The sequence below is a fragment of the Mobula birostris genome, chromosome 30 (assembly GCF_030028105.1).
Source record: "Mobula birostris isolate sMobBir1 chromosome 30, sMobBir1.hap1, whole genome shotgun sequence".
NCBI classification, from domain to species: domain Eukaryota; kingdom Metazoa; phylum Chordata; class Chondrichthyes; order Myliobatiformes; family Myliobatidae; genus Mobula; species Mobula birostris.
In genome coordinates this window covers 29,368,028-29,380,979 of record NC_092399.1, presented here as the reverse complement: position 1 = coordinate 29,380,979, position 12,952 = coordinate 29,368,028, and the positions used below count along the sequence as shown (strand labels likewise).

The 12,952-nt window shown below is 40.0% G+C and overlaps 1 protein-coding gene across 1 annotated transcript in view; it reads left to right on the top strand.

Moving 5' to 3' along the window:
* Nucleotides 1-12,952, top strand: part of LOC140190419 (ephrin type-A receptor 7-like) — an 827,081-nt gene that overhangs the window by 152,734 nt on the left and 661,395 nt on the right. The gene's annotated exons all lie outside the window — the stretch shown is intronic.

Below are 12,952 nucleotides of genomic sequence, written 5' to 3'. Positions count from 1 at the left end.
CAGCTGCCTAAGTCTGCTCTGGTGGAACGTGGTCTTATGGGACTGAAGCTCTCTGAATGTTGAACACACAACCCTGCTTGAGTGGCAAGGAACACAGAAGAGATGCTGATGTAGCAATGGTGCTTTTGGGTCCTTGACAGTAGAAATGTAACAAATTTGGAACATAAAACCTGTTGGTCCTCACCTTGTATTTGAGTCTCCAATGTATTTGAGACCATCATAGTCTCATTCTGCTGGCCACTTAAGTTCAAAACATCAAAGTATGCTGGCTTTAGAGGTTACGTGATAAGCTAGCAAAGACTGACGGAGTTGTACTGTGGTTTATAATGTAGTTCACTTCCTGCTTTCTAGTCCACAGGTGTACGTGAGAGAAGGTTTAACTTTCCACTGGTTGAGAAGGTGGCATTCGCTTCCGTGGGATTCACATGTTGCCATTTTCACTGTGTCAGGGTGGGTCTGAGACTGGAGACAGTTCTGTGCGATCAGTTGTGAGCTTCTTCCTTGGGTCATTCCAAGTATTCCTTCTGTAGGATCACCATTGAAAACTGGAGGATATGCACCATCAACTCAAACCCTATATGGATTCTCATTTATGTCAAAGCTGCAGAGGCCTATTGATAGATAATGTTGTGAATGTGGAGGGCCAGATTCTCTCATGAATTTCATTATTCAGACTCTGTGGGTCTCTGCAGACCTGTTAAAGTACAATATTTTGCAGGCTGGTCGCTACTCAGTGAGGTCAGTTTCAGTATTCTCCCATAGAAGAAAAACAAAAAATCCACAGACACCTGAAATGCGAGGTAAAAGCAGAAAATGCTGTGAACATAGAGCAGGTCCGAAAACATCTGTGGAAAGATAAGCAGTTAATGAATTGCTTCTGGATCCTTTGTCAGAAACTGCTTCCTGTTGCTATTTGCTCAAGGATTAAGCAATGGATAAGGCACCTCACCAATTGTACAAACAGTAAGGTAGGCAAATGAGAGTGATTTTTCCCCCTCAGTGGTCTGATATGGTCTTCAGTCAGTGAGGTACCATTATACCTCCCCACTCCGTATGGGAGATAGATTTGTCTTTGTCTGCTTCTCGAGCAGTAAACAGCATATCAAAAAGAGATGTTACAGCTAACTCGTCCCAATATCATCATTAATTACACACTGGGGAGTGTTGGAGAAAACAGCATTGTTGTTATTTTTCCTTTCTTTTATTGCTCCAGTGTGCTTCCAGGTGAATTCAAAGAATACAACTATGATATTCTATATCCCCAGCCTATTGAATCAAAGGAAATACATAAACATATATTCATTATTCACCACTTGGAACCAATGCACACAAAATCAAATTCTACAAAAAAAAGCAGAAACCGTAAATGAATGAACAGTGAACCCTTTTTGATGTTACCTCTGTGGAAAATGCTGAACTGGAATCTCTTAACATCTTATTTAGCTATTTTAAGGAGAGACTGGATAGGCTGGGACTCTTTTTCCCCTGAAGCAAAGGAAGCTGATGGGGTGAACTTATATAGAAAATGACAAAGAGCAAGGATAATATGGATGGTAGCAGTCTTTTCTCTGAAGAAGGGGAGGCTAAACCTGGAGGGCATAGATTTATGCTTCGAGGTGAATGATGTAAAGGAACTTGAAAGTCAGTTTTATTTCCCAGAAGTTGGTGGGTTTACGGAGAACAGGCTACCAGAGGCGGTAATAGAGGTGGGTGCAATTACAACACTTTAAGGACGTTTGGACAGGCACGTGGATGGGAAAGTCTTAGAAGGATATTGGCCAAAATATTGCAGGCAAACCAGACTAGCTCAAGAAGGCACCTTCACGGCATGGATGAGCTGGGCCAAAAGACCTGTTTCTGTGTTTATGTCCTTGTGACTTTATTAACCAAAAACTTTTACTGCCAACATGTTTGAACAAAGTGGGCAAAAGCAGTTTGGCTAGGACTACTGGAAAATTCATCAGATTAATGCACTTCAGGCCACTTTGGTGTCATAATCTCTGGGATCATCACATGTTCTTTGAAGAGGTGATGGATATGTAGAAAATGGGTTGCATCTTGTTCTCACCAGTTTCGTTCTTGTGTTCCAAGCCAGAATTTATGTGCACAGCCTTCGTTCACTCAGAGATGATATGTTTTTTGTAACTCCAGAAGCAAATTGAAAGAAAAACACAGGAGGAGGGCGATAGTCGTGTACATAATTCATTTTACTTCAGTGAGGTATGCATATATGAAACATCCGGTGCCAAGCTGTATGGGACCTAATACCCTCCCTTGGACAAAATCGGTGGCGTGGAGAGGGGAGACTTGCAGCATGGGCAACTGCTGGTCTTCCATACAACCTTGCCCAGGCCTGCACCCTGGAAACTTTCCAAGGCACAAATCCATGGTCTCATGAGACTAACGGATGCCTATAATAATGACACATGCTATTTACATACTTCCTACATATGACCATAATGAATTATGTAAGCAAATGAGGAATGCCATTCAAACAATATATTTACAAGATTACTCATATATTATTGTAAAATTAAATACACAACATTCCTCCCTTCTTAGCTATAAATTCCAACTCAATATAGAATGTATCTCAACTCAAATATATAACCAATTACTCACACAGGTACACACACATACACACATATGTATGTTTGTGTATGTATGTACGTTTGTATATATGTATGTGTGTGCGTGTGTGTGTGTGTAATATTATATATTATTATATATTATATAGTAGTGCCTTTGCTGGCAAGGAGGGGGATGGGGTCACTCTGCTTGGCAGGTGAGACTTGTGACCGTGAAACAATCTGAGGTTCTGGGACCTACTCCGTGGTGGTTGTAGGAGCTGACTCTAAGACTGCAGGAGGTGGTTCTGACAGCTCTGGATGTCTTTATTGCCCAACAATTGACACTTCTCTCCTCATCTGATCTTTGTGTCATCTCCAGATGACATCAAACTCAATCTCCACTGTGTAGGAGAGTGGTTCAGTTCAGACTTTAATCTTTCTGGTACCCAATTTTGATCACCTCTTGGTCCCTTGCGAGGACTGTCAGGAGTGAAACATTGAAACCCCTTACTTGAGGAGCCCTCAGTTTCTCTCAGCTGTTTGTCTGGAAGACTCCTTCTGAGATTGGGTTTGAGCAGATCATTTGCCCGAGAGGGGTAACACAGGAACGGCATAGCTGGTGAGTTGGTGGTTACGGAGAGTGCCACATTGTCATATGCAAGGAAGAAATTGGCGAGATTCCGATTCAGTGTTAGTGTTGTGTGTTTCGTTGATGTAGTTCGCAGTGTGTTGCTTTGACTCTGGACAAACATTTCCAACAAGCCATTCATAGCTGGATGGTACAGTGCTGATATAATATGTTTAATCCATGCATTTTCAGGGATGACTGAAACTGTTCTGCAACAAACTATCGTCCATTGTCACTAACTAATTGTTCTGGAAAACTGCTTCTTAAGAAGAGTTTTCTCAACACTTCAACAGTGTGCAAGGCTATAGTGGAGGCTATTGGGAACACTTTTGGCCACTTTAGCTGCACCCACCACTACTAAGAAATTTGTGCCCATGAATGGTCCAGCAAAATCTACGTGAATCCTCTGCCAGGGCAATGCAGGCCATTCCCAGGGTTGGAGATGCTCTTGGCATCTTCTAGACTTGCAGGAATCTCAAACAGTGCATGGCAAGCTGCTTGATCTGCAGATCTATCCCAATTAATCAGACAAACTTCAAGCCAAACCTTTCATTCAGACCACTCCTACACTACCAGCATGTAGCTCCTCCAATACTTTAGCTATCAGTTTGGATGGTACAACAGCTCTCAATCTACACATAAGGCAACCCCTGTCAAAGACAAGTTCATCCGAGTGATGCTAAAAATGGTTGAACTGGAGTTTCTATTGAACATTCCAGCTATTTTAGTTGACCATGTAGACTTGAGACAGTATGGGATCTTTTCTGGTTTCCCTTTGGATCATCTCTGTTGTAAGAGGGAGACTTTTGATTTGTTTTAAGGAGAATACATCAAGAGGAGGGTCTTTGTTTTGTAATTTTTTCCAGTACATCCCTTTCCAAAGGTAAATGGGACAATCAATCAGCTTTTCCATGATTAGTTGTCCTCTTGAATTTGATCTTGTAATTGTGTCCTGCAAGAAACAGAGCCCATTTCTACGTTCATATTGTTGCTTTTAATAGAACACCCTTCTGTAGATTGAAAATAGACACTAGTGGATGATGATCAGTAACAAGAGTAAACTCTTTCCCATACAAGCCAGGAAAGTTTCTGTTTAGATGTTGCAATTTTGTTTTGCCTTTCATTCCTGACTGCGCTTCTGGCTGCTGTTTCCATTGATACAGCAATTTCAACTGTTCTTTTAAATGTGAATTGTGCTTCAGTTGGGATCCATTTTTGAATGCTTTCTTGTAAGATTCCACAACTAAACAATCTCTCAATGCATCATTATGTCCATTACTGAACTGACAATGCTCAAGCAATCTCTTCAATTTAGCCACATATGTTGAAATGGACTCCCTTTTCTTTTGATTCTGCTTATGAAATCTAAAACATTCAGCAATCAACAATGATTTTTGTTCTAATTGTTCCTGCATTACTTTCATGATATCAGAAAAGCTCATTTCTGCTTGCTTGGTTGGTGCAGTTAACTTTCTATGCAAACTGTATGTTTTTCCACCAACTGCACTCAGTATTATTGACACTTGTTTTGCATTGGCTAGTTAATTTGCTTCAAAATACTGCTCAATGTGTTCAGTGTCCATCATCCAGTTATCTGTTTGCAATCAATAACATCTATCTCTCTGATGTAGCCAGTGTTTTCTTAAATTTATTATTATCACCTGATACTCACTGTTTATTAACCTGTGAACTTAGTTTGTTTTCTGCCTTTTTTATCTCAACTGTCTTTCTTCCCTTTCGAAGAAACATGCGCAGTACTTTTTTTTAACTTGATGGTCTCTCACCCCTTCCTGAAGAAAAATCGTGCTGCACTTCAGCAGGTAGGTAGTCATCTCAGGTTCATTTTAAAACTACCTCATCATTACTGCTATGTTTTATAACTCAGGAAACTAATTGAAAGAAAAACGGGAAGAGCCGGGAGATATTTGTGCACTTAGTTCATTTTACTTTAGTGAGGTGCTCATATGTGACCTGGTGGCATAATGACACATGTCATTCTTATAACCATAACAAATTATGTAAACAAACAAAGAATGCTCAGTCAAACAATATTACTCAATTATTACAGAAATATTAAATACGCAAGAGTCAGAACTTTTCTGGGTGTTCTAGGTATTGTTCTTTTTTCACTCAGGATACCAAACCCAGATAAGCAGCACATTTACTCTGAGTAAGGTTGCCTTCACAACTCAGTTTCCTTCCCTAATTTATAAGTGAGGAACTTGGGTATCTTATTCCTGTGAAAAGGCACGACGTGATGCAAGTTTTACAACGGAATATCAGTGAGAATTTATCATTTTAATTAACTGGCACCCCACTCCTTTACCGTAGTAGCTTGTCTGGTCTGTACAATCTTTGGGATGGATGAATGCGGCAGACTGGGGTTTGATACTCATTGGATACACCTCTGACTGTACACTTCTCAAGGTCACAGACATTCAGGTTAAAATTCCTACTGTGCATGATCCTGGTGAATTCAAAGAATGCAAATTAAAATTTCAAACTGCCAGCCTACTATTTTGTACCCATGGGAATATATACATTTGCAGTTTTCACAAACTGTAATATCTAACTCTTTATGAATTGGAAGTCATTCTGCTTTGATGCTATTTTTGGCCATGCAGAATACTTAATCTCCATCTTTTGTGTATTTTTGATAACGTGTAATTCTTTTGTATGATGAGTTTGGTGGTTCCAGGGCAGACTGTTGCAACTGCAGAGATGAAAGAACAAACTAGAACAAACTATTGTGTCTCTTACAGTCATGGATATCTCAGTGCTTTCAAGTCAATTACGCAGCTTTGACTTCTAGTAAATGTAAAGCAGGATGCAATTGAAATAAATGAAAGGCCACTTCTTTTAGGCTTTAACTAACGTTGTTTGGATAAATGTTGTTCTTTTCTTCTCCAGAACTTCTGAAGGGTCTTGGCCCAAAACATCGACTGTACCCTTCTCTATAGACACTGCCTGGCCTGTTAAGTTACTCCAGCATTTTGTGTGTGTTGCTTGGATTTCCAGTGTCTGCAGATTTTCTCTTGTAAATGTTGAACATGACACTGGTCACAACTTTCCTGTTCTTAGAAATAAAGTCACAGGATTTTTGCATCCTCCAATGAATGGAAGTTGGTTTCTCCAATTAAGAAGTTGGCTCTTCAGACAGTGCATTTTCTGCACGATACTGAAATTTTGGTCTGGAGTACCAACTCACCTGCGTACTAAGGATTAAACCCATGATCTTCAGACCCTAGGAAGAATGTTACTCTGATGACTGTATCCTAATATTTAAATGTTAACTCGAGTCAGCACATTCCAAGGTGCTGTGGGTGCCTATCTCTATGAAAGCCCCTTGAGGAGCTGATTATTCCACAATTCCATACACTACTCAGTTTTTCCATTGGTTCACTGGAGGCTGACTTCGTCTTCAGTGTTCACTCTGAGGTGACTTACTTCTCTTGTAGTACTATCGACTCCAAGGTGAGTGACAAGGCAAATTTTGGCACCACTGATGCTTCTATTGAGGAAGGATGAGGTTGATTCAGATTCAGACTAGTTTATCATATACACGAGGGTGTAGTGAAACTCCGTACATGTGTGCTGACAGAATAAACAGTATATACAGTAATAATAGACTAATATTGGTTGTGTAAGCAACAGTCCCTACTCAACAGTACTGACAGAGCGTTTTCAAGGCCTCAACATTGAAAGTTCTGGCCTGGGCGAGAATATTGACACTGGTTCCTTATCCTTCCAGTGGAATTTGAGTATGTTGTGGAAATAGTGCTTTGAAATGCCTGTCGTAGGTACATCAGAAGAACATAGGAAGGCAGAAATCACCGCTGCCTGGCAGATCAAGAGTCTTGCCAGGTTTACCAGCTTTCAAGTTTCCTTTTCCTCAGACGGCTAAAGGCACTCTGATATCCCATAAGTTGCATTTGGATCTTTGAATGATATGGAAAACTTTGCTCAATTTAATGACAGATTTTTTTTGAGTATAATGAATATGAATTCACACAATTTCAGTTAAGACAGAAAATAGGGATTTCAGCAGTAGTATTTGATGCTGTTGCTCCAGTGTGTCTGCTCAAGTGCTCCCAACTGGTTTTCTTCAATATTTACTGATTACAGGCAATGCAAAACTCACACCGGATCACAATCTATTTCAGAACCATTGATCTTTCAAATAGAGCAGTTGCAATAATGTTATCAAATTGTTTTTCCAGTTTCTTCTGGACTATGAGTAATTGAATCTTTCACCAATCAATATAGTGGAGAATTAAGCATGATGCTCTAAAAATTGTGAAGTTCACCCCTGCTTAATGTTTTGGGAACCTTCCCCTTTGTTCCATGCAGCAAAGTAGGTTTTATTTCGTAAGACTTAAGTCTGTGTCTTTATAAGATTATTTACTCCATTTATATAGTGTATGAAACCATATTTCCACAGGCTGAATTGGGAGACTGTAGTTCACTTTCTTCTGCTGTTTTTGATTAATTGAGTTATTCAAACACTTGGTGTCGGCTGTATGCAGAACTGCATATAGTCTGTAGTGTCCTTCAACAGATACAATACTGGCATTGAAATGCTGTTGAGTAACTTGACTGGAACCTCTCAGTTTTAAAAATCCTCAACTTTAAGGGAGTCATTAGATTGTGAAATCTGCCTCTACATTTCTATCATAAACAATCCTTATCCTTCTATGCCCCAAGGATACAGATGTTGAACTGAATTCCAGCTTGAGTTGAGCATTTGTTGAAACTCGCTATTGCTATCTATGTTATTCTGCAAGTTTTGTGTTAGCCCTGAAATGTGCTGGAGGAATCAGTTAGGACCTAATGTTGAGAACAACTTTTCTGTTAAGAGTTTAATTTACTTTGTAACTGTACTAGAAATTAAAAAAGATCAATAGTTCTTGCAAGCAGTAAGCAAATATTTTGTTGCAAATGCCTTCTAGTCTCCAAAAACTAATTTGTAAAACAAAGTGAGTTCACTTAAAATATTCTTTAGTACGAAGCGCGAAGTGTTGTTATTTGGATTTGTTTTACACTCAGTGGCCACTTTATTAGGTTCAGGATTTACCTAAAATAGTGGCCACTGAGTGTACAATCAAGAAGATCAGTAGCTTTGAATTCCTTGGTGTTATATGTCAGAGGATCTGTCTGGGGACCAGCACATAAGCACCTTCACAAAGTGTGGAACAACAGTGTCTCTACTTTGCGTAGATTCAGTTATCACTTAGAACTTAGACAGACCTCTATAGATGCACAGTGGAGGGTATCCTGACTGGTTGCACCATAGACTGGTATGGAAACACCAATGCCCAGGAATAGAAAAATCTCCAGAAAGTGGTGGATACAGTTCCAGTTCATCACAGGCAAAGCCATCTGCACCATTGAGCACATTTACAAGGAGTGCTGTCACAAGAAAGCAGCATTCACCCCTTGCCATTGGGCAGGGAGTACAAAAGCCTTATGTCTCCCACCACCAGTTTCAGGAACAGTTATTATCCTAGAACCATGAGGCTCCTAAACCGGCAGGGATAACTTCACTCACTACAACTCCAAACCGATGCCACAACCTATAGACTCACGTTCAAGGACTCCATAAATCATGTTCTCAGTACTTTTATTTAATTTGTAAATTTTTTCTTCGTTTGCATGTTGTTTTTTAGTTATGCATAGATCTTCATATATTCTATTGTATTATCTATTTTCCTGTAAATGCCTGCAAGAAAATGAATCTCAAGGTAATATGTGGTGACATATGTGTCCTTTGATAATAAATTTACTTTGACTTAACTTTGATTAAAACACAATGTACTTTAAACTCTGATATGGGTGCAGAGTGTCTATTCATCCCAGTAAGATTGTTATAGTTTCTGAGGATAATAACCCTTGACTCTTTCAATTTCAATCAAGGGAATCTCCTTACTTTCATTTAGTTCATTCCTCACACCACTCCTAGAGTGAGAAATGGGGAGAGTGGAGAAGATTGTACTGCTGCTGAAGGCTCGGATATTTAGAACCATTCCCCTGTCCATTTTGTCAGCATTTGTCTGTATTTTTGCTAGTCATTGAAATTGAAGAGACATTCACAAGCATTAGGAGCTCTCAACTAGACCTCTGTTCCCCAGATGAAAGCACAATAAGTACAAACTATTGGCAGTACATTGTCAGTCTTCGGTAGATGGCATTAAGGAAATTGTGAAGTTTTTCTTCCTCATGTCAAGTGGTTGAGGCAGATTGTGCATTTTGCAGCGTGGTAAATTGCTGGAGCCTCTGTTGCAATTATCCAGTTTTGATAATACAAAGCAAAAAATACCACATATGAAAGATGCCAAAATCAATGATTGCATTCATTGAAACCTGCTCAGTTCCTCAAAGTTGTACTGTCAAGCTAAACTACACAATCAATTGCAGTAACAATGGGAGAGTCTGATTACCTCTCCCTGACAAGCTCTGAGTCCCTTATCATCACCATCTCTGAGCAAACACTCACACAGACCAACACATAAATACTGTGACTGCAAAAGACTTCATCATGATCATTACGACTCCAGCATTTCTACTATTTTTTAATGTTTCTTAATTGTACGTATGATTTTTTTGTGTTCTATCGCCGAGCAGCGGTGAACCATCTGATTGGCCTATCAGAGTTCTCTTTGGGAACTAGTTGACTTGATCAGCATTTCTGATCTGGCTATTGTTCACGATTTCACTTAATAAAAAAAGCAGTTCAGAGGCCGGATATCCTGCTAAAAAGTGAAACAGCTCCTAACCCTGAGGTCTTTTCCTATCCGTAAGACATGGGTCAGGAGTACGATAGAATACTTCCAACTTGCCTTAATGTGTTCAATTCCAGGAACACTTATGGAGCCTTGGCACCATTTGGGACAAAGCAATCCCTTTGATGTGCACTCAACCACCCTATTCTTCCCCTCCTCCACTGTAGCATCATGGCTGCAGTGTGTCGTTTACAGAATGTAGTGTAGTTACTCTGGTAAGCTACACCAAAAATTACCTTCCAAACCCCTGAACTCAACATAGATGATCTTGGACAGTGGGCACATTGGGAACATCACCATATACAGAATCCCCCCTAAGCTACCTACTATCCTGACTTAGAATATATTGTCAGCCATTGACTGTTACTGAATCCCAATCCTGGAATTCCCTCCCCAGCAGGTGTGTAGGAATATCTTCACTAGAAGGACTGCGCAGTTCAAAAAGGCAGCTCCCTGTCAACTTCTAAAAGGACAACTAGGAATGGACAAAAAATATTAACAATGCCCTAAACCTTAGAAATGAAAGGAATAGCTTAGCCTGCTCTTTACTCACAATTCTTAAATAGAGCTCTTGACAAAATACATGTCCCTAATCACAATCCTGAAGTTCCACACCAGCAGTTTCGAAAATGGTGACTTCCCTTTTGAGATCCAACTCTCAAACTATTCTGTAAAACCCTAATCACTACCTCAGTATAGCAAAACTATGAGCACTTTGCACTTCAATGGACTTTGTCGCCATTGGTTCTAATTGTGCTCCGTTTTGCATAATCTTGTGTAATCTCTGTTTAACTTATATTTCTCTTGTGAGTGTTGTGCCTGTAATACCAAACGCCAGTGTTGCTACTGCAGATAACTTTTTAACTCTATATCTTAAACTCGACTTTAATGCCACTAAAAATAAAGCCAGATCTATCTTTTGAGAAAATGTCATTCAAACAATCATGAGTTCATAGTTGAGAAAAAAATGCATTACTAAGTGTTTTCTGTTGGTTTAAAAATATAAATTCCCCAAGCAGTTCTGTAAGGGTGCTTTCCATTGTGTTTCACTTCGTTTGAAGAATCCGGAGTTTGTCTCAAGAAAACAGCTTGGTTATTTAGGGCTGAGGTGAGAAGAAGCTCCTTCGTGCAGAGGTTTATAAATTATTGTAACCCTCTCAGTCAGAGGGTTGTGAATGCTCCAGCTGAGACTGTTTCTTGGACACAAAGCCATCAGGGGTACGGAGATCAGGCAGGAAAGTGCACTTGAGATGCAGGATCAGTGAGGATTCTACTGAATCATTTTTAGATTATGAGGACACTCAGTCCTCATTTATTGTCATTTAGTATTGTCATTTAGTTTGTGTTGGCGCGTGGCCAAGTGATTAAGGCACTCATCTAGTGATTTGAAGGTCGCTAGTTCGAGCCTCAGCTGAGGCAGCCAGTGTGTCCTTGAACAAGGCACTTAACCACACATTGCTCTGCGATGACACCGGTGCCAAGCTGTATGGGTCCTAATACCCTTCCCTTGGACAACATCGGTGGTGTGGAGAGGGGAGACTTGCAGCATGGGCAACTGCTAGTCTTCCATACAACCTTGCCCAGACCTGCACCCCGGAAACCTTTCAAGATGCAAATCCATGGTCTCATGAGACTAAGGAATGCCTATTATTAGTAATGCATGCATTAAGAAATGGTACAATATTCCTCCAGTATGATATCACAGAAACACAAGACAGACCTAGACTAAAACTGACAAAAACCACATAATTATAACATGTAGTTACAACAGTGCAAAGCAATACCGTAATTTGATAAAGAACAGACCATGGGCACGGTACAAAAAAAGTCTCAAAGTCCCGATAGCCCCATCATCTCACGCAGACGGTAGAAGGAAGAAAAACTCTCCCTGCCATGAACTTCCAGCGCCGCAAACTTGCCAATGCAGCACCCTGGAAGCACTCGACTATAGCCGACTCTGAGTCCATCCGAAAACTTCGAGCCTCCGACCAGCCCTCCGACACCGAGCACCGAGCACCATCCTCTGCCGAGTGCAAGCTAAGAGGGCCTTCTCCTTTTATTTCATATGTTCTGTGTCTTTTACATATATATGTTGATTGGTACCCAGATTGTTTCACTTAGCTTGTAAATTCTGTGCACGATCACATGATAGTATTTTAACCCCAGCCTCTGATGGGCTGTCTTTGCCAGCTATTGTACCTACTGCCCTTCATAGGCCATCTGCTGCTGTGTTCTGTGCTTTAAACTCTCAGTCTGGTGTATTAGTTTAAACTGATTAATGAATAAGAGATTTTGAATAGCTTTGAGCAATTAATGAGCTCATTCTTTATTCTACTTTTGGATTTTGTTTCTAAATTATGAATGATGATAAATTACTTAGGTAGAAACCTGGTCAGTGATATTAAATTGTAAGTGTTTTGAAATAACACTCCAATTCATTCATTTGGAGAGGGGTACGTTTAATTGGCTGGCATTCTTATTATACCCTCTAACTTTTCACAACATTCTTCAAAATGAACATTGCTACCAGATATTGGAAAACCATACTATTATCTAAGCTACCTTTGCAGATACCCACGGATCTGAAGCCAACAGTAATGCAAATTATAGTCCGATAATACACAGACTGTCTTGTTTAGGTCTTGTGCAATTTGAAGGAACAAGCCAGAGCTGCTGTTCACTGACATTGCTTGTTCACAAGTAATGAAGGACAGAAAGAGACCTCCAAATCGGGGGACATTGAGAGGCAATCAATCATAAAGATAGATTTACATTTATAGTGCCTTTCTCGACCTCAGGGGGTCACCTGAAATACTTCAGTCAATGAAATAATTTCAACTCATTGTCTGTATTACAACAGTGACAATTTGTACATGGCAAACACCTACAAATACATTGCAATAATGGCTAGATTATCTGTTTTTGTGGTGCTCTTCATGAGGTAATTATTTGCCTGGACACCAGAAGGCACTCCT